Genomic DNA, 26,330 nt, shown 5'->3' with positions numbered 1-26,330 from the left:
AGTCTTCCCTTGTGTTGTTGGAAGACGGTGTTTGCTATGACTAGTGCATTCTCTTGGCAAAATTCTATTAGCTTTTGCCCTGCTTCATTCTGTACTCCAAGGCCAAATTTGCCTGTTACTCCAGGTGTTTCCTGACTTCCTACTTTTGCATTCCAGTCCCCTATAATGAAAAGGACATCTTTTTTGGGTGTTAGTTCTAAAAGGTCTTTTAGGTCTATATTTATTCACAAGATCCTAAGTGGTTCAACTATTAAATGATTTCACCTTCCAGGAATGGTATCAGAGGATAAATATGCTACTTAAATTCCTAGAGAATTTTCATTTCTCACATTAATCCTGGTAGGTAGACTTTTACCATTTCCCCCATTTTATATATAAGTAAATTAAGGTCTAAAAGCTAAAACAGACTTTGAAATCAGGCTATCATACTAGATGATAACATCACCTACAAGCTGTGTGATCTTGCATTGGTTCTTTCCTTTCTCTGGGATTGTATTTTTCTGATCTCCATGATAAATAAGATAAGAGTTCTTATGTTTAAAAATAGCTATGATAATAAAATATGTTTAATGTGGTTAGGAGAGTACCTGGTACAGGATTAGCTCTTTAAAAAGACAGATCTTATTTCACTGAGTTTTAAATCAGTGTCTCAGATTTAATTCATCAATTAATTTAAACAGTAAAATTAGACATAAATTTAATTTTTTAATCAAAGTTATCTCAACATTAGAACCTTAACCAATCACCTATGCTCATGGCCACAGAAGTGAAGTCATATCAGCACTGAATTATGTCTAATATGATGAGAGCAGTTGTCTCTAAATAAAACTGACATGGGATAAGCACTACACAGTTATAACTAAAAGCCCAAATGAGGCAATACTATGCTGTAATCCTCTACTGATGGCTTCTTTGGTGACTCAGTGGTAAAAAATCTGCCTGCAATGCGGGAGACCCGGGTTTGATCCCTGGGTCAGGAAGATCCCCTGGAGAAGAAAATAGTTACCTACTCCAGTATTCTTGCCTGGATAATTCCATGGATAGAGGAGGCTGGTGAGATACAGTCCATGTGGTCGCAAAAATTCAGACCCGATTGAGTGACTAACACACACATAATCATCAACTATTAAATCTAACTGCTATGTGTGTACATGCTAAGTTGGGTCAGTAGTGTCCAGCTCTTTCGGACCCTATGGACTATAGCCTGCCAGAGTCCTCAGTGCATGGGATTCTCTAGGCAAGAATGTTGGAGTGAATTGCCATTCCCTCCTCCAGGGGATCTTCCCAACCCAGGGATCGAATCCACATCTCTTATATCTCCTGCATTGGCAGGTGAATTTTTTTACCACTAGAGCCACCTGAGAAGTCCTCTAACCACTATAACTAAAGGAATAGTTTAAGTTAATAATATTCTATTAGCAGTAAATAACATAACTTATTTGTGGGAATTTAGAAAGAACTGTTTTTTAAAAAGTAGAAAATAAATACCACAAGGCTACCATTGTTTTAGTTATCTATCATTGGATGACAAAGCAAGCCAAAATTTGGAAACATGGCACCTGGCTTCCCCTAGTGAAAACATCCAAGCATTCTCAGGAAAGGGAGGAAAAACAGTTTCAAAGTTTGGAATAAGTAACTGGCATGTAATCAATTATTCCATATTCAGTGATAAAAATAGTCCCATGTCTGCCCAGATTCAAGAGGAAATAGAGGCCACCTTTTAATGGGAGAAATGTTAAAGAATCTGTGGCCATCTTTAATCTTCCACAACCATCCTAAGATAAATAGTCCACATACTTTCAACTGTTTTATCCATTTATATTTGTATCATAAAATTGTATAATTTGTCAGTGAATGAGATCACTTAATAACAGACAGTATTTAAAGCTTTTTTTTAAAAAAAATAATGCTTTTATAGTATTTCATTAATGGATAGCTATAAAGTCTGTAATTACTGCTGCACATTTCAGTTTGTTTATCATTTCTCAGTGTTAAAATCAATACCTTGATGAGCTTAATTGCTGAGGAATTCTAAAGTAATTTCCATAAGAAATACTTTTAGAATCAGGACTACTGAATTTTAATAGGTACTGGGGAATATTTAAATGTGAAATTAAAACATGAGTCGCATAAGACCTCTTTCCCCTATATAAATCAAAGGGTTTCTATAACTCATCTTACTTCTACCGAAAAAGAAAATTTGTAGAACATCTCTTAGAGAGAGAACTTTATAGAAAAAACATATTTAAGATGTCCACATTCAAGCAGTGCGAAGGCTCAAATTCTTTCAGTATTTTATGTTTTGCTATGATTTATGCAATGGCCACAATAATGGAATCATTGAGGAAATCCTAGATATTTTAGATAGACTACCCACACTTTAGGTACTAAAATTCTGAACAATAACATGGAATAAATAAATTCTTAATTACATCTGAACATAAAAATGAACATTGCAAGAACTAGGATAAAAAAGTAAGAGGAGGTGGAGAATTCCATTCTGAAATAATCCTAGCTCCTCATTGGAAGTGCATCCCCCACAACCCAAAATGTCAGGAATATTAATTCTAGTTATAACTGAAAATAATACGCAGTTAATTTTGGATCAATAGGCTATTCTTAAACTACGTGGTCCTGTTGTGCTGTTATTTATGCAATCTCCAACAACTTCCAGGACTCAATCATACTTCTCAAAGCTATTCTATACAGAATACCAAGGGTATTTTGAGAAATTCTGGGAAATCAGACTCTGTAGCTTTCTCACTTGTTAAAGATAATAGCTACTTTCTTTGAAGTGTGGAAAGACTATGGCAGTGGAAGATATATTGAGTTACGACAGATCTCTGGGGCTCTTGATTTTCTATTCAGAGAGGCATGACTTTATATTGTTCTAGATCCTGATGATTAGGTTGGGTAGAGGAACAAAACTGCTGCTGCCGCTGCTGCTAAATCGCTTCAGTCGTGTCCGACTCTGTGCGACCCCACAGACGGCAGCCCACCAGGCTCCCCCGTCCCTGGGATTTTCCAGGCAATAACACTGGAGTGGGTTGCCATTTCCTTCTCCAACGTATGAAAGTGAAAAGGGAAAGTGAAGTCGCTCAGTCGTTTCTGACTCTTCGCGACCCCATGGTCTACAGCCTACCAGGCTCCTCCGTCCATGGGATTTTCCAGGCAAGAGTACTGGAGTGGGGTGCCATTGCCTTCTCCTAGAGGAACAAAACTAAGATATACAAATCTTATATGTTTCTATTAGGATTTATAGCTTTTACTGGTGAGAAATCAGTTTATCCACCAAGATAAGTATGTCATGTTTTACACTGAATATGCTTTTCCCATGTAAAAAATAATACAAATTATTTAATATAAGTATTAATGCATTTCTCAAAAAGTTTCTTTGCATATAATATTGTTCCTTTTATATGCTATATAGGCTCTTAACAGTGTGAATAATAAAAAAAAATAGTACAAAAGTGGACACCAAACTTCATTAAATAACAATTTTCAGGTATGTTTTGTAGATGGTATTTCAGATCCTATATCATTGCTCTGTAAACAGTCAATGTAAATTTATAATTTAAAAGTTTTTATCTTTTTTTCTGTAGAAGATTTTAGTACTTTAGTATATTTGCTTAATTAATTTCCTAATTAGCATTGTACAAAAGAAAGAGCAGCCAGAGATACTTTTCACTGTTCACTTGATACAGATTAAATGTACTTGACATTGTATAAGTAACTCCATTTTTTTAATAACTCTGCTGGCTCATATGGTAAAGAATCTGCCTGCAATGCAGGAGACCTGGGTTCAATCTCTGGATCTGGAAGGTCCCCTGGGGAAGAGAATTGGCAACCGTCTCCAGTTTTTGTGACTGGAGAATTCCATGGACAGAGGAGCCGGGTGGGCTACAGTCCACGGGGTGGAAAAGAGTTGGACGCAACTAACTCTTTTACTTTCACATAATACTAATGGCAATTGAATCCTTCAGGCAGAATAATTAATGGATAACTCTGCCAAGATTTTAATCTGCCAGGTTAATATATATCACTTAGAATCAAACCAGTTGTCTGGTTATTCAAACACTGAAGGAAATAAAGCAACATGCAAAGTCATATTGTATATGTTTAAAATAATGTTTAATTTCATATTTACATTATGCCTCTTGTAAAATTCTCCACTGGAACACACAACAAAAACGTAACATAGAAAAACAAATAATAAATCATAATAGAAGTTAAAATGTATTGAGACTTCTAAGCTGACACTTCAAAAGCCATTCTGACTGTTCATTTATATGAAACTGATAGAAGGAAAATAACAGAGAAAATATTCTTCCTCTTTAATGATAAAGCAAATATTTTTAAAAATGTCCTTATGTGGTAAACAGTATATATCTTTCCTATTTTGTCCATTAAAGTATTTTAGATTGAAATAGATGTTGGATCTCTAATACTACAGAATTAGAGACTAGAATTTAAATAGAAATTTATTAGACTAAGTTCATGTAGACTCTCTCAAGTTTACTTGAGAATTAAAATTTTCAATACTTAACAATTTATCCATATAAAAACACCCATATAGGGTTGTCGTTACCATGTTTCTAAATTCCATGTATATGTGTTAATATACTGTATTGATGTTTTTCTTTCTCACTTACTTCACTCTGTATAACAGGCTTCAGTTTCATCCACCTATTAGAACTGATTCAAATGCATTCTTTTTAATAGCTGAGTAATATTCCATTGTGTATATGTACAACTTTCTTATCCATTCATCTGATGATAATAAAAAAATAACCAGAACTTTAAACAACTTTGATTTCCATATACTGAGCTTTCCTTCCCTGAAGAAGCAGATAATGCTATGTGCTTATATTTATACATACATGGTTTAAAGTGATTTTTATTTTGTAAGACAAGTTTTTTACAATCAGAAGAAGAAGTTATAATAATAAGTGATTATAATTGGGAAGGGTTAATTTTGACTCCATGTTAAATCTGTTTCTTTGAATTTAACACTTTTTTTTTGCTGCTTTTGTAAGTATAATCATACATAATGCTCCCCCCCACACACTTAAAGAGCCTTTGTTTAGCTCACATGCAGTTTAAACATCAAAGGTTATTGTTAAGTCAAGAAAACCAGATGTCAAGTTAAGGAATTTAGCATCCTTCTATGTATAGGAAGATGTATGAGTCTGGGAGTATTGAAGTCATCTCAATTATGGAGGCCAGAATTCTGCAAGTTTACAGAGATGTTTTTCTGTTCCTGGGGTTCCCTTAGGGTCTCCCAGCTCACACTGGAGGGCTGTGATCACTGATGGCTGTAATATCCTTGGGTTCTTTGTGTAAGGAGTGGAACCATTAGCCATCATAACTCAGAAATTCATGTCTGGTAAGCCAGAATTGCAAATAGCTGCGACATCCTTGTTTACTGATATATGGCAGGAGATATTCCATTTCACACCACCTGTGAACTGACTGTAAGAATAAGAAACTAACATAACCATCTGCTTGAGGCTTGCCATTCTAGGAGATATTTGGAAGAATTAAATGGTCTTTTTACTTTGTTTCCTCATCTTTCCTCATCTCTGATCCATAAAAGAAGCTAGCATCCAGGCCCTGACAAAATTTTTATTTTGAGATGTTAGTCTGCCATCTTTTGGATCAGCCAGCTTTCTGAGCAAAGTCGTACTCCCTGCCACACACTTCGTTTCTCGGATGTATTGGCCTATAGTGTAGCGAGCAGAGTGAGCTTGGACTCAGTAACATGAGAATAATATGCAATATGCCAAACCAACTTCCCAATACAGATTAAATTATTTCAGAGGTTGAGTCACTCTTGGAGATTATCTATTCCAACATTCTTATTTGGAGATTTGCAAACTAAGGTCCCAAAGAAACAAAACTCTGTTCAATATCACGTAGTTAAATGGCAAAACAAGATCAAGATCTACGTTCTCCTGGTTTCTCATCTAGAACTTTTAAAATATTACATGTTATTTTTTCGTATGGTATTAGACATTTTAGTTATTGCGTAATATTGGCAATTTAGTGTATCTCAAACTATACATCTGTTCTGGTTCTACTGTGCATTTTCTTTCTCCAAGTGCTTTCCTATAGAAAGCTAAGATTTTTTGTTCCCACTGATGTGAATTGCAGAACTTGGAAAATAAGGACACAATTGTATGCATTAGAAAAGTAAACTCATAAATATTTTCTATGCAGTTAGAGTTTGTTTTTTTTTTTTCCCTTCCCCATGTGTCTGAACTGTGCTTTAATGCCTTGTAGAGGATTTTTTTTAACTTGGATATTTACAGTGGTGATGAAAATAGGAAAATATCTAAAAGGCAAGAGATCTTCAGTTATTTAGATATATTTCATAAAAACAGATACTTAAGGCTCCATATATTCAGAGATTAGGTATCAATAGTTTAAGAAGATAGATTCACATGTTAAAACTGGATGAGGGTGATATTTTTGGTGTTGCTCTCAGTTATGGTTATCCATAATAATCAGTTACCACTGTTTGTGCTGTGCTTGGTTGCTCAGTCATGTCTGACTCTTTGCAATCCCATGGACTGTAGCCCGCCAAGGCTCCTCTGTTCATGGAATTCTCAGGCCAGAATGCTGGGATGGTTAGCCATTTCCTTCTCCAGGGGATCTTCCCAGCCCACATTTACTCATAAAATCTAAGTATAAGTTGTTTCTCCAAGTATATAGTTTAATTCTGATGTTTAGCTTTGTCTTTTAGTTCAGCTCTGGTTCCACAAGTGGAATTATGCCACTTTCTTTGCTATATATTTAAGATTCAAAATGATGCAAAAGTACTTAAAACACTCCATAATTTAAAAACATTGAATGTAATTCAGAGCTATGTCAAACATGGGACTTAATACATTCATTGTAAGGTCTGATTTAAATATAGTGTGCATTTGTGTACCCATTTCTTAAAAAAATGAATACCTTAAATGAGCCACATTCTTTGTCACTCTGAAAGGAGGTGAGATTATTAGAGGGCTTCATAAAGTCTTCCAGGTTTTATATATATATAAAATACACACACACACACACACACACACACACACACATACATTTGTATCTTTTAATTAATCACTAGAAGTACTCCCAGTGGGTTCACACCATGTTAATAGACTATTTAAATCCATGTTATGAGCAGGTGCCAAGAGAGGAATCTAAAGTGATGTGCAAACTAACAATGCTTTTCTTCACCTGGTCTCATGCCTTTCTAGAATATGTCCATAAGACTTAGCTGTTGAATATAAAATTAACACACAGAAATCCCTTGCATTCCTATACACTAACAATGAGAAAGCAGAAAGAGAGATTAAGGAGACAATTCCATTCACCATCGTGACGAAAAAAATAAAATACTTAGGAATAAATCTACCTAAAGAAACAAAAGGCCTATATATAGGAAAGTATAAAACACTGGTGAAAGAAATCAAAGATGACACAAATAGATGAAGAAATATATAATGTTCATTGATCAGAAGAATCAATATAATGAAAATGAGTATACTACCCAAAACTGCAATCCCTATCAAACTACCAATGGTATTTTTCACAGAACTAGAACAAATAATTTCACAGCTTGTATGGAAGTACAAAAACCTCGAATAGCAAAAGCAATCTTGGGAAAGAAGAATGGAACTGGAAGAATAAACTTACCTGACTTCAGACTATACTACAAGGCATACTGTCATTAAGACAGTATGGTACTAGCACTAAAACAGAAATATAGATCAATGGAACAAAACAGAAATCCCAGAGATAAATCCACACATCTATGGACACCTTATCTTTGACAAAGGAGGCAAGAATATACAATGGAGAAAAGACAATCTCTTTAACAAGTGGTGCTGGGAAAACTGGTCAACCACTTGTAAAAGAATGAAACTAGAACACTTTCTAACACCATACACAAAAATAAACTCAAAATAGATTAAAGATCTAAATGTAAGACCAGAAACTATAAAACTCCTAGAGGAAAACATAGGCAAAACATTCTCTGACATAAAACACAGCAGGATCCTCCATGACCCACCACCCAGAGTAACGCAAACAAACGCAAAAATAAATAAATGGGACCTAATTAAACTTAAAAGCTTTTTCACAACGAAAGAACCTATAAGCAAGGTGAAAAGACAGCCTTCAGAATGGGAGAAAATAATAGCAAATGAAGCAACTGACAAAGAATTAATCGCAAAAATATACAAGCAGCTCCTGCAGCTCAATTCCAGAAAAATAAATGACTCAATCAAAAAATGGGCTAAAGAACTAAACAGAATTTCTCCAAAGAAGACATACAGATGGCTAACAAACACATGAAAAGATGCTCAGCATCACTCATTATCAGAGAAATGTAAATCAAAACCACAATGAGGTACCATCTCACGCTGGTCAGAATGGCTGCTATCAAAAAGTCTACAAACAATAAATGCTGGAGAGGGTGTGGAGAAAAGGGAACCCTCTTACACTTTTGGTGGGAATGCAAACTAGTACAGCCACTATGGAGAACAGTGTGGAGATTCCTTAAAAAACTGGAAATAGAACTGCCATATGACCCAGCAATCCCAGTGCTGGGCATACACACCAAGGAAACCAAAATTGAAAGAGACACGTGTACCCCAATGTTCATCGCAACACTGTTTACAATAGCCAGGACATGGAAGCAACGAAGATGCATACTGGCAGATGAATGGATAAGAAAGCTGCGGTACTTATACACAATGGAATATTACTCAGCTATTGAAAATAATGCATCTGAATCAGTTCTAATGAGGTGGATGAAATTGGAGCCTATTATACAGAGTGAAGTAAGTCAGAAACAAAAACACCAATATAGTACATTAACACGTATATATGGAATTTAGAAGATGGTAACAATGACTCTATATGTGAAACGACAAAAGAGACACAGATGCAAAGAACCAAGTTTTGGACTCTGTGGGAGAAGGCAAGTGCCGGAGTCCAGCTCCAGCAGGTCCAGGGGTTCCCTCAGGATGGACGGCGTCGGCGATATGAATGAGAAGACACAGCGAGTCTCGGTGTTTCCAAGTGTCTTCTGCCTTTATTGTTTTTTAAGACAGCTTTTATATCTTTAGTGGTACATAGAAACAAATGTATAGAGTCATATCAAATCAGCTTAATGGGTCAACAGTGTTGACCTTTACCGACATCGTTTGCATATCTTAGTTCATTTTGTTTACATCATCTTTTGGCCTGGGGGCCTGCCAACATCTTGTGACTCTCCTATTGATAAGGGTTGATCAGTCAGAACACTTTTGTATCAGGCACAGCAGGAAAGAACCCATCAATAGAAAGTTTCAAGGCAAAACCTGTTTTCGGTAATTTACTTTCCGCCTTGAGCTTAACAGAAAAGAATGTGGTCCCATAAAGTCATAGAACAGCAAGCTGAAGGTCAGCTCTAAGTAAGAATCTTCAGTTAAATCAACAATTGTCTCACTAATGTATTACAGCTAAACTTCTATTTATATAAATCTTCAACTATTATGCTTTTATTATATAGGCTAAATACGTTAAGAGTAAAAACATAGCGAGTAAATATAGACTAAGCAACAGTTTCACAAAGCAACATTTCCTATATTTCCCAACAAGCCTTTTTTCCTGCGAAGGGTTTTGTGCCCATAGGGGCTTTTCGTGTGGAGGCTCTCAATGCTGTTTTATTATTAAGGAACAGTCATGCACATTAGCTCCAAAGGCACAGGTACATTTATTAAACAAACCAATATGTTAGCAAAAGGAATTTAGATCAGCATACTCTATATCCCAGACAACTCCATCTAGGGTGCTACCATTCAAGGGCCTTGTTGACTGGGGTTTCAGACTGATCTATTTCAGAAAAGAATCAGGAAAAGCCTTTTGTCCAAGTCACAGAAGACAGGAAGAGGTCTATTATAGCAAGTGTCAGAAAGAGAGATCTAATTTTTAAGGTGAGAGCTGAGGCAGCCTCTCGAGAATCCCCGAGGCCTGAGAAGCCGTGCTCAAATCAGTCCTCCTTCTCATGACTCTGTCATGGGTGGGATCTCGTGAGCTGGCTCCCAGCAGGCAAGGGTGAGATGATTTGAGAGAATAGCATTGAAACGTATATTAAGTTCAGTTCAGTCATTCAGTCATGTCTGATTCTTTATGACCCCATGAACTGCAGCACGCCAGGCCTCCCTGTCCATAACCAACTCCCAGAGTCTACCCAAACTCATGTCCATAGAGTCAGTGATACCATCCAACCATCTCATCTTCTGTTGTCCCCTTCTCCTCCTGCCCTCAATCTTCCCCAGCATCAGGGTCTTTTCAAATGAATCAGCTCTTCGCATGAGGTGGCCCAAGTATTAAGAGTTTCAGCTTCAACATCAGTCCTTCCAATGAACACTCAGGACTGATCTCCTTTAGGATGGACTGGTGGGATCTCCTCGCAGTCCAAGGGACTCTCAAGAGTCTTCTCCAACACCACAGTTCAAAAGCATCAATTCTGCAGCTCTCAGCTTTCCTTATAGCCCAACTCTCACATCCATACATGACTACTGGAAAAACCATAGCCTTGACTAGATGGACCCTTGTTGACAAAGTAATGTCTCTGCTTTTTAACATGCTATCTAGGTTGGTCACAACTTTCCTTCTGAAGAGTAAGTGTCTTTTAATTTCATGGCTGCAATCACCATCTGCAGTGATTTTGGCGTCTCAAAAAATAAAGTCAGCCATTGTTTCCACTGTTTGCTCATTTATCTGCCATGAAGTGATGGGACCAGATGCCATGATCTTAGTTTTCTGAATGTTGAGCTTTAAGCCAACTTTTTCACGTTCCTCTTTCACTTTCATCAAGAGGCTCTTTAGTTCTTCTTCACCTTCTGCCATAAGTGTCGTGTCATCTGCATATCTGAGGTTATTGATATTACCATATGTGAAATAGATCTCCAGTCCAGGCTTGATGCTTGAGACAGGGCGCTCAAGGCTGGTGCACTGGGATAACCCTGAGGGATGGGATGGGGAGGGTGTTGGGAGATTCAGGATGGGGGACACATGTACACCCATGGCTGATTCATGTGAATGTATGGCAAAAACCAGTACGATATTGTAAAGTAATTAGCCTCTAATTAAAATAAATTAATTAATTAAAAAAAGACAGCTGTTGAGTCATCTCTGAAACAGTCATTTATTTGATGTTACAGATTTTTTAAATCTCGCTTATCAAGTCTACTATCTTCCCAGGTGGCTAAGTGGTAAACAACCCACCTACCAGTGTAGGAGACGCAGGTTCCATCCCTGGGTTTGGAAGATCCCCAGGAGAAGGAAATGGCAACCCACTCCTGTATTCTTGCCTAGGAAATCCCATGGACAGAGGAGCCTGGTGGGCCACAGCCGACAGGGTTGCACAAGACTCAGACACGATTTAGCAACTAAACAACAAACAGTGTTGGCAATTTTAGGTATCTCAATGTCTGTCAATAAGATTTTTTTCAAATCTGAACTGACACATTTATTCATCATTCTCCAAAAATATGAACTTATATTTCAAAAGAGTGTGTGTGTGTGAGTCTCAACGCAAATATAGAAAGTTTCTTGTAACATAAAGGCAGAAAATATAAAGCTGTCCATTCAAAATTTAGCCAATGGAGATTTTTTGAAGAAAACGTCAAAAATGTAAAATAAATTCGAAAGTCAACACTTCTATCTCAAACAATTAGATTTTAATTGAATTCTAACAATCTGTTGATGACTGAAGCATTAAAAAATGTATTTTTTGGAGGAAGAAATGCCTCAGTGAACATGGAAGAAAAATTGGTAACTAAAAAGAAAATCTGTGCTATGGAAGGTAGCATTTCTTCTGTGGAATTTTCTGCATTATTTGCTCTGGCCCTGCACCCTAATAAATGAGTTATTATAAAATCAAGGTCAGTTTCTCACACTGACAGTATTCCCACAGCATCCTCCCACTCTGAATACCTTTGCTCCAAAGCCATGTAATTGGTTTAACAGAATAAATCATATTATCATGAAAAGAAATGTGAAGTAACATATGCATCAGTATTATTTATGAATCATTGTACTGAAACTTGTCTAGGTATATATGCTAAAGTTGGAAAATATTTGTGGATCATTTGCTACACAGCTCACAATAGTGGAAAATTCTGCCAGTGTATTATTAAAAACTGATGCTGGCATTCCAAGAGGGCCCTGAGTGGCTTTCAGTACGACAGCTAATACATTTTATATTAGAATTTCTGCTTGGAAAATTCCTAACTAGTTTGCCAAAGGGGTTAATAAATTTGAGTTACAAAACAAATTTATTATTTTTTATATGCAGTCTCATGATTATACTGTTTAATATTTATTAATACAACCAGTACAATTTTCTTGAATTGTTTGATTGGCATCATGACCTAAAGAGGTATTCTTATAAAAGTTTGACAACACATATACTGAATACCTTGAACAATTAAATTATCTTGTTGCTGGGTATATACGTTGATAAATATCTTAAGTTCATGATCCAGAAAGTCCACCTTGATCTGTCTTTCAGGTTACAACATAGATTTCCCCTTTTAAACATATTATTAACAAAATTTATAGTCCCTGAAGAGTACAATATTGAAAACACACAGCTGCATAAAAAATAAAACACCATCCTTTTTCACATAAAGAACCTACTATTTCCATATAATTTGAAATAGGTATTAAACTACAGATATGAAATAAAAAAGAACCAATGGTATAATTAGAAAAGATTAAGCATATTATAAGTACCAGGTAATAATATTATACATCCTTTTTATTAAGTTTTAATATGATTTTGGGATAGAGATTACCATCCTATTTTTAGATGAAGAAACTAACACTCATCTTTCCAGTAAGTAAGTGTACATAATCTCTGCATTAGTAAAATGTTGTATGTATTTCAAAATGCATAATTATTCATTACTCTAGACCAGGGTAGAACCACTGAATACATGGCTCAGGGCCCACTCTTCTAAAGGAGACTAAGTCCTCCACACCACTTATTCTTGCCTTTACCAGTTAATATTAAAGTATACACGGCTGTGACCACCTATCTTCTATCACCCTAAGTCTGAACTTTCTTATTACCTGAATGCCAAACTTTAACATTGTATACTCAAGACTGTGTACCATAACTAAGAAATCCTCTAATGGCTTTAATCTCTTAAAGTTCTCTCCACTTTCATTCTCTCTTAAAATGACTCACTTGCCATAGTGATATTGAGAATATCACTGAATGATGGCTGTTCAATAAAGTTCTCAAGTGATTGTTAGTTGTCCATGTTCTCCGTATCTCTGCAGATAGCATACAGAGATTATTCCTAGCTCCAAATGTTTAAAGATATCCTGCTGCCATGGTTGAATGCTTGTGTCCCTCACAAATCAACATGTTGAAATTCTAACCTTCAAAATTTTGTGTGATGGTATTAGTAGGCGGGGCCTCTAAGGAGCTGATTAGGTCATGAGGGTGGTACTCTCAGGATGGGATTAATGCTTTTATAAAAGTGACCCCACAGGACTCCCTAGCACTTTCATCCTGTAGAAGACACAATTAGAAGTCTGCAACCCAAAAGAGGGCCTTCACTAAAACCTAACTATATTGGTTCCCTTCTCATAGACTTCCAGCCACCAAAACTGTGGGAAATGAATTTCTGTTGTATATGAGCTCCCAAGTTGGTGGTATTTTGTTACAGCAGCCCAAATGGAATAGACACCTGCCATTTTCTCCTCACATCCTGTGGATGTCCCCACTGATTCCTGCTACAAACAGTTCATCAATTGGCATGAGACATTCTCCTTAAATATCAAGTTCTGCTCTATTTCTGAGTAACTTCTATGAGCAGCTGAATATTCCATTAATCCTTCTGTTTAGTGAAGTCCTTAGCCTGTTCACAGCCACTGACCTTCTAATCTATTGCACTTCAAAGGGTTATCTCTACACACACACCTGGAAGCCTGTCAACAAACTATATCAATCCAACTTCAAAGCACTGATTCAATTATCCCACTCTGAACCAACACTTGGCTACTTTCACTTTGCTCATTTTTCTGTGACTTCTTTTCAAACTTGTCAAGATATGCAATCCATTTCTATACTTTTTCCCACTCCATTTACATTATTTTTAATCATCCTCTAACTCTTAATTTTCTCATTATCTAGCTTAGATTGTTAATTCATGAAGATTCTTTGCTGGTCTATTTTTTTTTTCAAATCTTTAAAAGAAATTCCCAATATTAAATGCACATAATTCTGGATAGTCTCTGCATTGGCATGTAAGCAAACTAGTACTTCTAGAAAAAAAAATCATACTAAAAGACAAATTTTTTCCACCATTAATGTGTGGAAAATAAATAATAATAGGCCATCAGAAAGACTAAGTGGTATTACCATCTCTTTAATCATTCTCTCTACAAAGACTAACTCACGTCTTTATTTTTTTTCAGTCTGAAACTTCTAAGTATTCGTATCATTCTCTGAAGATTGCTTTTGCTTTCTGATTTACAGAGACAATAGAGGTTATGAGATGTGGACTCCTATTTTATGCAAATACTCAACAAAAATAATACCTGTATCTAGAAGTGTTTGCCCAAATTGTTATCTCAAAGAGCAGAATGTAGGCAGCATTAGCAGCTTTTGCAGGAGCTGGTGGAAAGATGCTACCAAGAGTTAAGAGCTTTGGTATAATGAATCTTCCAACAAGTAACTCACGCCCAAAAGGAGAGTACTTCCCTGAGTGACAAAAAGGGAAACTGAGCGTATGACTTATTTTAAGTACCAGGGTAAGAAATTACAGTCCTGGAGTTGTGGGTAAGGACAAAACAAAACAAAACATACTTGAAGGGTCAGCAAGTAACCAAATAGGGCTATGGTGGTCACAGATGTAAAAAACCTCAGAAACATCCATCAAACACTCTTTCTCAAAGGACAGAAATTCATCCTGTGTGCAACATTAAAATTTAGCCAGGCAGAAAGTTTGGGAAAAAAGAAAATTAACTTAAAAGCCAGAATGAGTAGAAAGAAGAACAGAAAGTAGAAAGTACAGTGATAGTAAAATACAACATATAAATTAGAGAGCATTTTCTTGAAAGGCAGTATCTATAGAGATTTAGGAAGATCTAGAAATAAGAAGGCATCCGTAAAACAACAAAAAATATTCAAATTGAGGTAAAGCTAATAGATGTTGAAGAAGCTACAGAGGTCATATTTTGAATGCTTCATGATGACAATAGATGAAAAAATGTCGAACTGTGAAAATTTGGAAAGTACCCTGGCTTTACTACCCTCTTCATAGAGAGATAAAATTATTCAAATATGAAGAACCAAAAGGTTCAGTTCAGTTAAGTCACTCAGTTCTGTCGGACTCTTTGCCATCCCATGGACTGCAGCATGCCAGACCTCCCTGTCCATCACCAACTCCTGGAGTTTAACCAAACTCATGTCCATTGAGTCAGAGATGCCATCCAACCATCTTATCCTCTGTTGTCCCGTTCTCCTGCCTTCAATCTTTCCCAGCATCAGGGTCTTTTCAAATGAGTCAGCTCTTCGCATCAGGTGGCCAAAGGACTGGAGTTTCAGCTTCAACATCATTCCCTCCAATGAACACTCAGGACTGATCTCCTTTAGGATGGACTGGTTGGATCTCCTTGCAGCCCAAGGGACTCTCAAGAGTCTTTTCCAACACCACAGTTCAAAAGCATCAATTCTTCTGCACTCAGCTTTCTTTATAGTCCAACTCTCACATCCATACACGACTATTGGAAAAACCATATCCTTGAGGAGATGGACCTTTGTTGACAAAGTAATGTCTCTGCTTTTTAATATGCTTGTCTAGGTTAGTCATAACTTTCCTTCCAAGGAGTAAGTGTCTTTTAATTACATGGCTGCAATCACCATCTGCAGTGATTTTGGAGCCCAACAAAATAAAGTCAGCCACTGTTTCCACTGTTTCTCCATCTATTTGCCATGAAGTGATGGGACCAGATGCCATGTTCTTAGTTTTCTGAATGTTGAGCTTAAGTCAACTTTTTCACTTTCATCAAGAGGCTCTTTAGTTCCTCTTCACTTTCTGCCATAAGGGTGGTATCATCTGCATATCTGAGGTTATTGATATTTCTCCCGGCAACCTGGATTCCATTTTGTGCTTCATCCAGCCAAGCATTTCTCATGATGTACTCTGTATATAAGTTAAATAAGCAGGGTGACAATATACAGCTTTGACGTACTCCTTTCTTGATCTGGAACCTGTCTATTGTTTCATGTCCAGTTCTAACTGTTGCTTCTTGACCTGCATACAGATTTCTCAAGAGGCAGGTCAGGTGGTCTGGCATTCCCATGTCTTTCAGAATTTTCCACAGTTTATTGGGATCCACACGGTCAAGAGCTTTGTCATAGTCAATAAAGCAGAAATAGATGTTTTTCTTGAATTCTCTTGCTTTTTTGATGATCCAGCATATGTTGGCAATTTAATCTCTGGTTCCTCTGCCTTTTCTAAAGTCAGCTTGAACATCTGGAAGTTCATGGTTCACATATTGCTGAAGTCTGTATTGGAGAATTTTGAGCATTACTTTACAGCGTGTGAGATGAGTACAATTGTGTGGTAGTTTGAGTATTCTTTGGCATTGAGACAAAATAAATGTGAACCAAATTTAGAGTCATTATGTAAATGAGGGATGCAGATCATATGTTTATTTAATTTGTTTAAATGAAATAAATTAGTAAAAGTATATGGGTCTTAAGATAATTTACAATGTTAGAAATGTCTTGGGAATAAGATATCTTGATCAGAGACTGAAAATTTGAGAACTGACCACAGTCAAGAAGTATTAACAATTAAGACTGATTTTATGTACACCCATGGTGGATTCATGTCAATGTATGGCAAAACCAATACAATATTGTAAAGTTAAAAAATAGATAAATAAACTAATTTAAAAAAAAGACTGATTTTAGAAATGAAGGTTAAATTAGGGGAAAATGAAATCAAAATATATACCACAAAAAGCATAGTAAATAAATTAGAGGATAGAAAAGGAAACATGTTATTAAAAATTTAAAGAACACATGATTTGAAAAAAGGTGATAAATGAAGAGCATAAAGAAGGTGCAACATGCATATTTGGGATCCTTGTAAAGTCAATTCATGAGCTCAGGGCAAGTATTTAGCTAACAGAAGAGAACTTTTCTGAAATATTTAATAAAAGGAAATGTGTATCTATATATTTAAAAGTACACTATGAAACACTATTCATTAAGCATTTCTTAAATTATTTTATTAAAAGAAGATTTCTAATTTAGTTGCTAGCAGGTCTGGTCTCTTCATACATAGACTGAGTTCACATTTATGAGAATGGGTTTATTTTGAAGCATAACATTTTGTCAAGATGTCTACCTTTCCTGAGTGATTTTTCTCGTTATTGTCATCTCTATGAAAACCGTAACAACTTTTAGTTATGTCTAAATATATAGGAAGTAAATTCTTCATGAGAATGAGATTACCTTGAAGCTTTCTCCAAAACAAGTCCAAGACATCTAAACCCTGCACTCATGTGTTTGTATAATCTGTTGTCTTATTCTTTCAAGCTCTCCTTCAGGCAATTGCATTTTTTGAAAGGAATTTGATCATTTTACATGTATGGAGGAAAACTATCCCAACATTTGCTTTTTAATTAGTTCACTCAATTTGCTGAGCCTGCTCTTCTCTCTTCATTTCCTAATTATGACAGTGAATCTAAGACAGATGTAGAATGAACACGACCTACTTGAAAAAAATTCAACAGCAGTCCTCTAAGTTTTGAGGAACATTATCAACACTAAGGAAACATCAATTCAAGTGGATTCCAATATGCAACTGAAATCTTTAGTATGGATTGGTGTCAAGCTTTTAACTATTTACCTTATTTATTGAATGACCCATTATTTTCTAAATGGTAACAGAGAGAGGGTGGAGTAAGAAGATACAGATTCCAATACAAACATCCTTCGGGCTCCCTGCTGAATTCAAAACTATTGTCAATTAAATATTTATTAGCATCCTTTCTCTTATATGTAGACAATAACTCTAAGTATTAGGTGGATAGCTAAAATTTAAGCACTAAAATGGAATTAGATATTGAAACTCAGTTACAATATTTCCTTTAGGGTATCTCCCATGATGTATTATTCCATGCATGGGATATTTTCAGTCAGTTCAGTTCAGTCGCTCAGTCATGTTCGACTCTTTGCGACCCCATGAATCGCAGCACACCAGGCCTCCCTGTCCATCACCAACTCCCGGAGTTTACCCAAACTCATGTCCATCGAGTTGGTGATGCCATCCAGCCATCTCATCCTCTGTCGTCCCATTTTCCTCCTGCCCCCAATCCTTTCCAGCATCAGGGTCTTTTCCAATGAGTCAACTCTTCGCATGAGGTGGCCAAAGTATTGGAGCTTCGGCTTCAACATCAGTCCTTCCAATGAACACCCAGGACTGATCTCCTTTAGGATGGACTGTTTGGATCTCCTTGCAGTCCAAGGGACTCTCAAGGGTCTTCTCCAACACCACAGTTCAAAAGCATCAATTCTTCAGCGCTCAGCTTTCTTCACAGTCCAACTCTCACATCCATACATTACTACTGGAAAAACCATAGCCTTATTTATGTGCATATTAATTATAACTTTTAAAATGATCATGGAAGATATATCTTCTGACATATGCTATGCTTAGTCACTCAGTTGTGTTTGACTCTTTGAGACCTCATGGACTGTAGCACACCAGGTTCCTCTGTCCGTGCATATTCTCCAGGTAAGAATACTGGAGCAGGTTGCCATTCTGTTCTCCACAGGATCTTCCCAGTCCAGAGATCAAATCCAGGTATCCTGCATTGCTGGTGGATTCTTAGCTTCTGCCCACTAGAATATATCAAATGTATATTCTCATGTTCTTGTTCCTGATGCAAATTAAATACGAGCAATTCAAATTAAAATTTCCGTGAATGTATCATTTTGCAAAATGAGCTTTACAAATTCCATGTTTTATGCAATCCTAAGAAGAAAAACAAAATGCTTACCAAGCTAAATGATGCTGAAACAGTTTCAGCTGAATGACGGCAGCCCGCAATTAACAGTCAAACTTTGCAGAACTCAGCAAGATATTTAAAGGAAAGGTACACTACGAATACTATTTAAAAAGGAAAATGTCTCTGATTCTTTTCTGATTTCAGAATAGGAAAATAAAAGTAAGGAAAGAAATTTTTAAAAGTCAAGTCACCAGAACACATTTTAAATTTTATAAAAATAACAGTAAAATAGTGTTATGAACACTTAACTTTTCATTTTTAGAATTTAGAATAATTAGGATTTGGATATAATTCTAGTTCTAGCACATCTATATACAATTTAGTTTATGCTTCTAAACCTTGGTTTTATCATATATAAGTGGACTCCTATGAGCATGAAATGAGGTAGTCAATATACGTAATAGGCAAATCAAACGGGACATAGTAATTTCACATAATAGGTGTTCAGTAAATATTTGGTTGTTATTCTCTGTGTTCCTCTATTACAATCTATTTCTTCAAAGTATTAAAATAAAAATTATGCCTATAACCACCACTTCAATAATGGTTGTATTCATAGTCAACTGTGTCCTATTTTTTTTTATATAAGGTTATCACATAAATTACTTATCACTATTTTTAGATTAACTGGCTAATAAAATAATGCCCATTGAAACCGTAAGATACCAAAGAAATGCAGATACACATAAATTAATGATAACTTAGAATTTGTATTAATTATGGTAATAAAAGTCTGTATAACAGGTAACCCCAAAATAACGGTTTTAAATTTCTATTTTTCACTTTTCTGATTGTGAGAGTTGTCACTGTGGTCCATAGTATTATTTCTGTAGTCAGATCACATACATTCCTGGAGGGGAAATGTGACTGCATAAGTGTAAGGTGAATGATAACAGTATTTCAGTTCTGTGTTTTAGTTTGCAGAATTTGAGATGTAAAGGACAAGTCACAGAGCACATACAACTAAACCTACCATCTACCTATCTGTTGAAAATCAGTACCAAATGCAAGCAAATTATATATTAAATATATTTCACTTGAAGATACATAATTAATTCATAATGTTTTAAATTAAAATAGATGTGTTTTGTCATATGTGTATTGTCATATGTGCATATGTGTATTGTCATATGTGTATTGTCATATGTGAAACAGAGCACCATTCCATGTTCGATGCATGTGACAAGGGCTCAGGGCCGGGGCAATGGGATGATCCAGAAGGATGGGATGGGGAGGGAGGTGGGTGGGGGGTCCGGGAAGGGGAACATATGTAAACCCATGGCTGATTCATGTCAATGTATGGCAAAAACTATTACAATATTGTAAAGTAATTAGCCCCCAACTAAAATAAATAAATTTATAAAAATAAAATAAAATAAAATAAAATAAAATAGATGTGTTTAACATAACTCTACTTTCACAGGTAGAAAGAGAGAAAAAGAGAAGTGTAGGGGAGAGGGGAGAGCAGAAAAGGAAGAGATGATGGTATTAGAGAAAACAGGCATTTAATCCTCAGTGTCACCATTTTCCCTACATGGGTCTTCATGTAATATAAATGCTATTATGTTTTTTTGTTTTCTTTAGTGCTTACATTCTACTGACTTAATATAAAATTTTGCTTAAAAAAATCCTTAATTTTAAAGATGTTTCTTTTGTCTGCATATTTCTCAATGTAGTTACATGGATATATCAAATTTAAATATTTTCCACAGCATATCCCATACAGATATGTAGTTATGCATATTTTATATCTTTCAATAAAAATAAATAGCTTAAGTATTCAATAATAAGATCACATAAAGACTCTCATGAGAATTTACAGCCATAAATCATTCTTTGAATTTCCATAATTTTAAAATATATGAGATAATTGATATGGGCCTCTAGATTTACATGCTGAGAAATCAACTTTTAATTATTTTTTAAATGTAGTGTATTTTCAGTGTTTTTGTGAGTGAAATACAGAGAAACTAAGGCTACTGTGTATACATTTTAGTCTCAAAGTACAGTGACCCAATGGAATTATTCAGATTACAAAAAGTCCATTCTCATATACAAGCAAGAGTCTCTTCAGACTAAATCACAGCTGCTGTGAAACTCTCTAACATACAGAATGCCAGTCTGTCACTTAATTACTACAAAGAAAAAAATACAAGATCTTTGATTTATGGAGATGTCAATAATAAAATACCAGTCACAAGATTATGTTTTCTTCCCCTCTGTATCCTCTTATCCAGTCCGCCTACCCCTTTCCACAGCCTTGCTCATAGCGCCCCACTCCCAATTAAAAGTAACCATAATCTGTAGTTGGCAGAGGCTTTTTCTTAAGTATCCATTTATTGAGAATTGATAAAACATTACTGAGATATGTTCCTAGAAGGGGATCATATCTGAAACTGTAGGACACTTCAGTATTGTCATAAATTTGCCAGAAATCTGATCAGATTTTATTATTTCTTTTCAATGACAAGTTCTAAATATATATGATTTGTATTATATCCCCTCACACTATTTGGAATTTGACATGTGATATTTCACATATCACAGGATTTTTCACTGAAATAAATGTGTTAAATGGGAAAATGATAAATATTTACTTCAAAGCCAATCAGGATTCTGGATTATGGCTTTAGTAACAAAAATATGTGCTTTTCATGAAACAGAGAGATTGGTTAGGGTTTGGAATGTCTTTTGCCTAATAATGACCTTGACATGTTTGAACAACGAAGATATTTTGATACACACAAAATAATTGCTTCTTCTAAAAGTTAATAGATACCATTTAAAACAATTATAAATCTAATAGATTTTCCAAGGAGGTCATTTCTAATATCTTTGAGTCATTGTGTCAAGAAGGTTTTCTTAATAGTTATATCTTATTTTTCTGATAAAATGATGTAATAAAATGTAATGCAACTTGATTCTTTATTGTAACAGATAGACCTCATATTTTATTTAATAATATGTAAATTAATATGCATCTATTATTAAAATGTTGTAGTCTTGAGAAAGCATAAAATATTATTGCCCTGTCCTTTTTGAGATCAATAATGGATCATTAAACTTCATATCATATAAATAAGATGCCATTTCATAAATTAGTGAAAACATCATAAATATATGACCATTGCTTCTTTATTAAGAACCCAATCAAATATAATGATTACATAAAAATTTTTTGAATTAGTATCTCTTTTTCTCCTCTCCATTACCAAATATTTGTTTTAATTTACACCATATTGATGGCTAAGTCACAAAGAAACCACTCCATTACCAAATATTTGTTTTAATTTACACCATATTGATGGCTAAGTCACAAAGAAACCATTATTGTACCTACACTTCATGAAAATTCTGATAATTTGAAATTTATATTGACTTTCATTTAAAAGCAAGCTTTATAGGATACACATTTAAATAAGAATCAAAGAGAGACTGGTATGCTTAAGGAATTTCTTTTTCCTATGTGATCAGCTGCTTAGTCATAATGACCCTTTGCAATCCCATGGACTGTGGCCTACCAAGCTCCTCTGTCCATGAGATTTCCCAGGCAAGAATACTGGAGTGGGTTGCCATTTCCTCTTCCAGAAGATCTTCCCGGCCCAGGGACTGAACCCGTGTCTCTTGCATCCCCTGAACTGGCAGGCAAATTCTTTACCACAAGCGACTCCTGGGAAGTGGGAAACTATTTGTCACACTCCTCTTTATGTTTCCTCTTTTGGAAAACAACTTCTTTTCCTCTTCTTTGCAAACTTTAATAATAGGACTAATTCATGAAGCTTTAATCCATTACCTCCTGTATGCAGATTCTCTGCCACTCTAGACCTTGATCAATGGGGAAAGACAGTTTATGAGAGAATGGAAACCAAACAGAATGAGTGCATAGCCTAGCAGAGGAGGCAGGCTATATTTTCTGTTGAAATTCTGGGAACCCACATGAGTACAGTGTAATTTTGGCCTTATAGAAGTAGAAGCAGGATACATGTAGGCAGAGATTGGTTCAGAAATTGTGGTACCTCACCCTCCTTTAAGCCCTACGTAGCGTGGAATGGATCTGGAGGTTCTAGGGGAAAAAGTCAAACATAGCTGAGATTTGGGAGAGAGTCCTGACCTTCAAAGGATGGAGTAGTTGAGTGAAGAGACCTTGAATTAGAATCTGTGGAATGTATAGTTTAGCTGAGGACCATATAGAGGACTTAGCTATGAATCTGGTATTTGCACATCCAGGGAGAAGTGGAGGGACAGACTGGAAGACAGTCAGCTCTGACTACATCCAGATAAGAGACCATACATTAGCTGTGAATAGTTTTTATTAGGAGAAGCAATGATCACATTGAAATAAGTCTAGGAAAGAGGAGTTACCTAACAATGGAGAGAGCAGGCAACAAAAAAGGCTGTACAAATGATCAATCACCCTTTCGACCAAGAGACACCTTCTTTTGTCCTGAGGTGCCTATGCGGTATGCCTAAGATCCTAGGGCTGCCTCTGGATTTGGGGGTTATTGTCCTTTAACAAAAATGAGGAAAAAAAAAAATCAGCCACTATCTTTTTAAGCATTTCTTCTTTCCCCTACCGTGTGTGTGTGTGTGTGTGTGTGTGTGTGTGTGTGTGTTTGTGTGTATGTTAGTCACTCAGTCATGTCTGACTCTGCAAACCCATGGACTATAACCTCCCAGGCTTCTCTGTCTATGGAATTCTCCAGGCAAGAATACTGGAGTGGGTTGCTATTTCCTTCTCCAGGGGATCTTCCCAACCCAGGACTGAACCCTGGTCTCCTGAATTGCAGGCAGATTCTTTACCACCTGAGCCACCAGGGAAGCCCCATACTCTGTATTCTTTTTTAAATGCGATCAGGTATATATTCAACTATCTCATACTGTCCTTCATACCATTTAACCTTCTCTCATTTTCTATCTGTCTACCTGGACTACATCTTATACAATTATTTATCTATTTTGCTGTTTATTATTTCTTTAGCTGTGTTTAATCTTCTAGCTAATCCATCCCTGAGCTTGAAATCTGAACTAGACTATTTTCATTTTATTAAGCATTGTTTCAAATATTCTTCTGCCAGTCTTACAAATTTAGTCTTATCTCCTAATGCATCAAATGTACTAAACATATGTATTTTATATTTAATTCAGATAATTTCAATAGCTGAAGTTATTTTGGGTCTGCTTCTGTTGTTTCAGTGATTCAGGTATCTTAGAAGGTTTAGGATATGAAATTTACTGAGACTTTGTCCAATGTGCTGTAAGTGCAGTGGTGAGTAAAATCTTTTGTATTGTCCCTTTCTTTGATGTTACTAGCTTTGTCTCTTTTTTCTATCAAGATCTATTTCTTTTTCTTGTTCTTCTTAATTTTGACCCTTTCTTTACTTTGCTGACATTTCCCACTTTTTAAAATCCCTCACTCATTCAATCCTTCTCATTCCTCATGCTGTGCCTGTCTCTTCATTAGAATCGTCATCTCCTTTCACGTGTCTATACTTTGACTTAAGGAGAAATTACAGAATGTTCAAAGTAAATCAAGCAAATTACTTACAGGTCTGTGATTGTTAGAAAGGTGTGTAACTAAGTATAACCAAATGAATAAAGACATATGTGTCTTTCTAGTGGACAGTATGGTTCATCACTGACTTTTCACTGTGGCCTGAAATAAATAATTCATGTTAGTATTTTGGGTCCTTCACTCAACAAAAATTATATGACTGGTATTTATCAAAATAAAAATTTTCTGGGCTTTAAGTTTCTCTAAGATCCAATAACAGATTAATAAATATTATAGAATGTATATCCTTATTTATTTACATACTGATGTCAATTCACTTAATATTGATTTAATGTTGCTAGGAAACAAATATACTAAGTAAAAGTGATTTAAAATTTCTGAAAATGTTAAGGACATATAATATTCTTATACAAATTTTCCTTTTTATAATGCAGCAGATGAGATATCTGTCATAATTTAGTGATAGAGAACTTTTCTCCTAAAGAACTGGCATTCATCATCTTTTCCAACAATGACAGCTAGAAAACTGCATATGTTTTTCTTTTGTGCATTCTTCTCTATGTAACTCTGGGACTTCTGAAACTCATGCATAAAAAGCACATTAAAATGCATGCTTGGTGCCTTTGTTATTTTCTTCTTTGACTATGATTTTCTATTTTTGTTTTACCATTTCATTTTCCACGACTTTTATGGTAAGTCATCAGCCTTGAAACTTTTGCATGAAGAGAGAAATAAATAAATACACACACCCACATACACGCATACACACACACACACACCCCACACAAAATGGCTGTAAATGGGAGAGTCCACAAATAATTTAGAAGGTTCTAAAAAGTCAAGTAATCTCACATGCATTTGACACTTCTATAATGACAATTATTATTTCTTAGGATCCTTTTTTCTTTGGATCACAGATTCATATTATCTGAACAATCTAATGGCAAACCAAATTCTGTTCTCACTGGTGTTCTCATAGAAATTAATTTAAAATTTCAAAAATATAACACAATCTGTATGTTGACTATAACTTCTAACTTTCCTAAACTTAAATTATAGAACTACTTTAATATCAAATAGAAATGAACGATATAATACATGAACACAAAACAATCTTAGAGACAGGTATATAAAATGTCATGATTTTCATCTATCTAAATTTTGTCTTTTTTTACTTTAGTCAGAATGTGATCGGCACTATGGAAAATCACCTTACTCACAAAGAAATGTTAACTACATGGGGATGAGGTGAGTAGATTTGATTTTATATGTCATTGAATAAATAGAAATTTTATACTTCATATTATTAGAGAAGAGTTATTACTGCTTAATTAGTAAAAATCTGGTTTGCCCAGGCCCTATCATATCTTATACTAGATAAAAGATCAATTTTTAAATAAATATTTGCAGAAATAAAAGAATATATATGCAATATCTATATGTTTTATAATAAATACATTATAGGTTTCTCTGGTAAAATCTAATTAGCTATCTCTAGTTAGACAGAATAAGGGAACAAAAATCCAGGGCTCCCAGTGAAAGCTATCAAATCAATGGATTAATGGAGCCCAATTCAATAAGGTTTTCTGATTTGTTATTTCACTTGCTTTCTAAATTTTTCATTTTACACCATCATATTTAAGAAACATTCAGTTTTTTTTTTCCTTTTTTTAAACATCTTTAATTATACTATTTTGCATTACAGCTTCCAGGTTTCCCCCCCACCTCCCCTCTC

At 35.3% G+C, this 26,330-nt stretch overlaps 1 protein-coding gene and 1 pseudogene across 1 annotated transcript in view; both read right to left on the bottom strand.

Moving 5' to 3' along the window:
- LOC145522953 (uncharacterized) overlaps positions 1 to 26,330 on the bottom strand; it is a 252,008-nt gene that overhangs the window by 121,018 nt on the left and 104,660 nt on the right. The window lies entirely within an intron of this gene.
- The window catches only part of LOC145538340 (dysbindin-like), a 58,178-nt pseudogene that overhangs the window by 30,744 nt on the left and 1,104 nt on the right, over positions 1 to 26,330 (bottom strand).

Source organism: Giraffa tippelskirchi, chromosome 2 (genome assembly GCF_054371585.1).
Source record: "Giraffa tippelskirchi isolate mGirTip1 chromosome 2, T2T-mGirTip1v1.2.pri, whole genome shotgun sequence".
In the NCBI taxonomy this organism is placed as follows: Eukaryota; Metazoa; Chordata; class Mammalia; order Artiodactyla; family Giraffidae; genus Giraffa; species Giraffa tippelskirchi.
The sequence above is the reverse complement of the archived record's forward strand: the minus strand, read 5'-3'. Positions and strand labels throughout refer to the sequence as shown.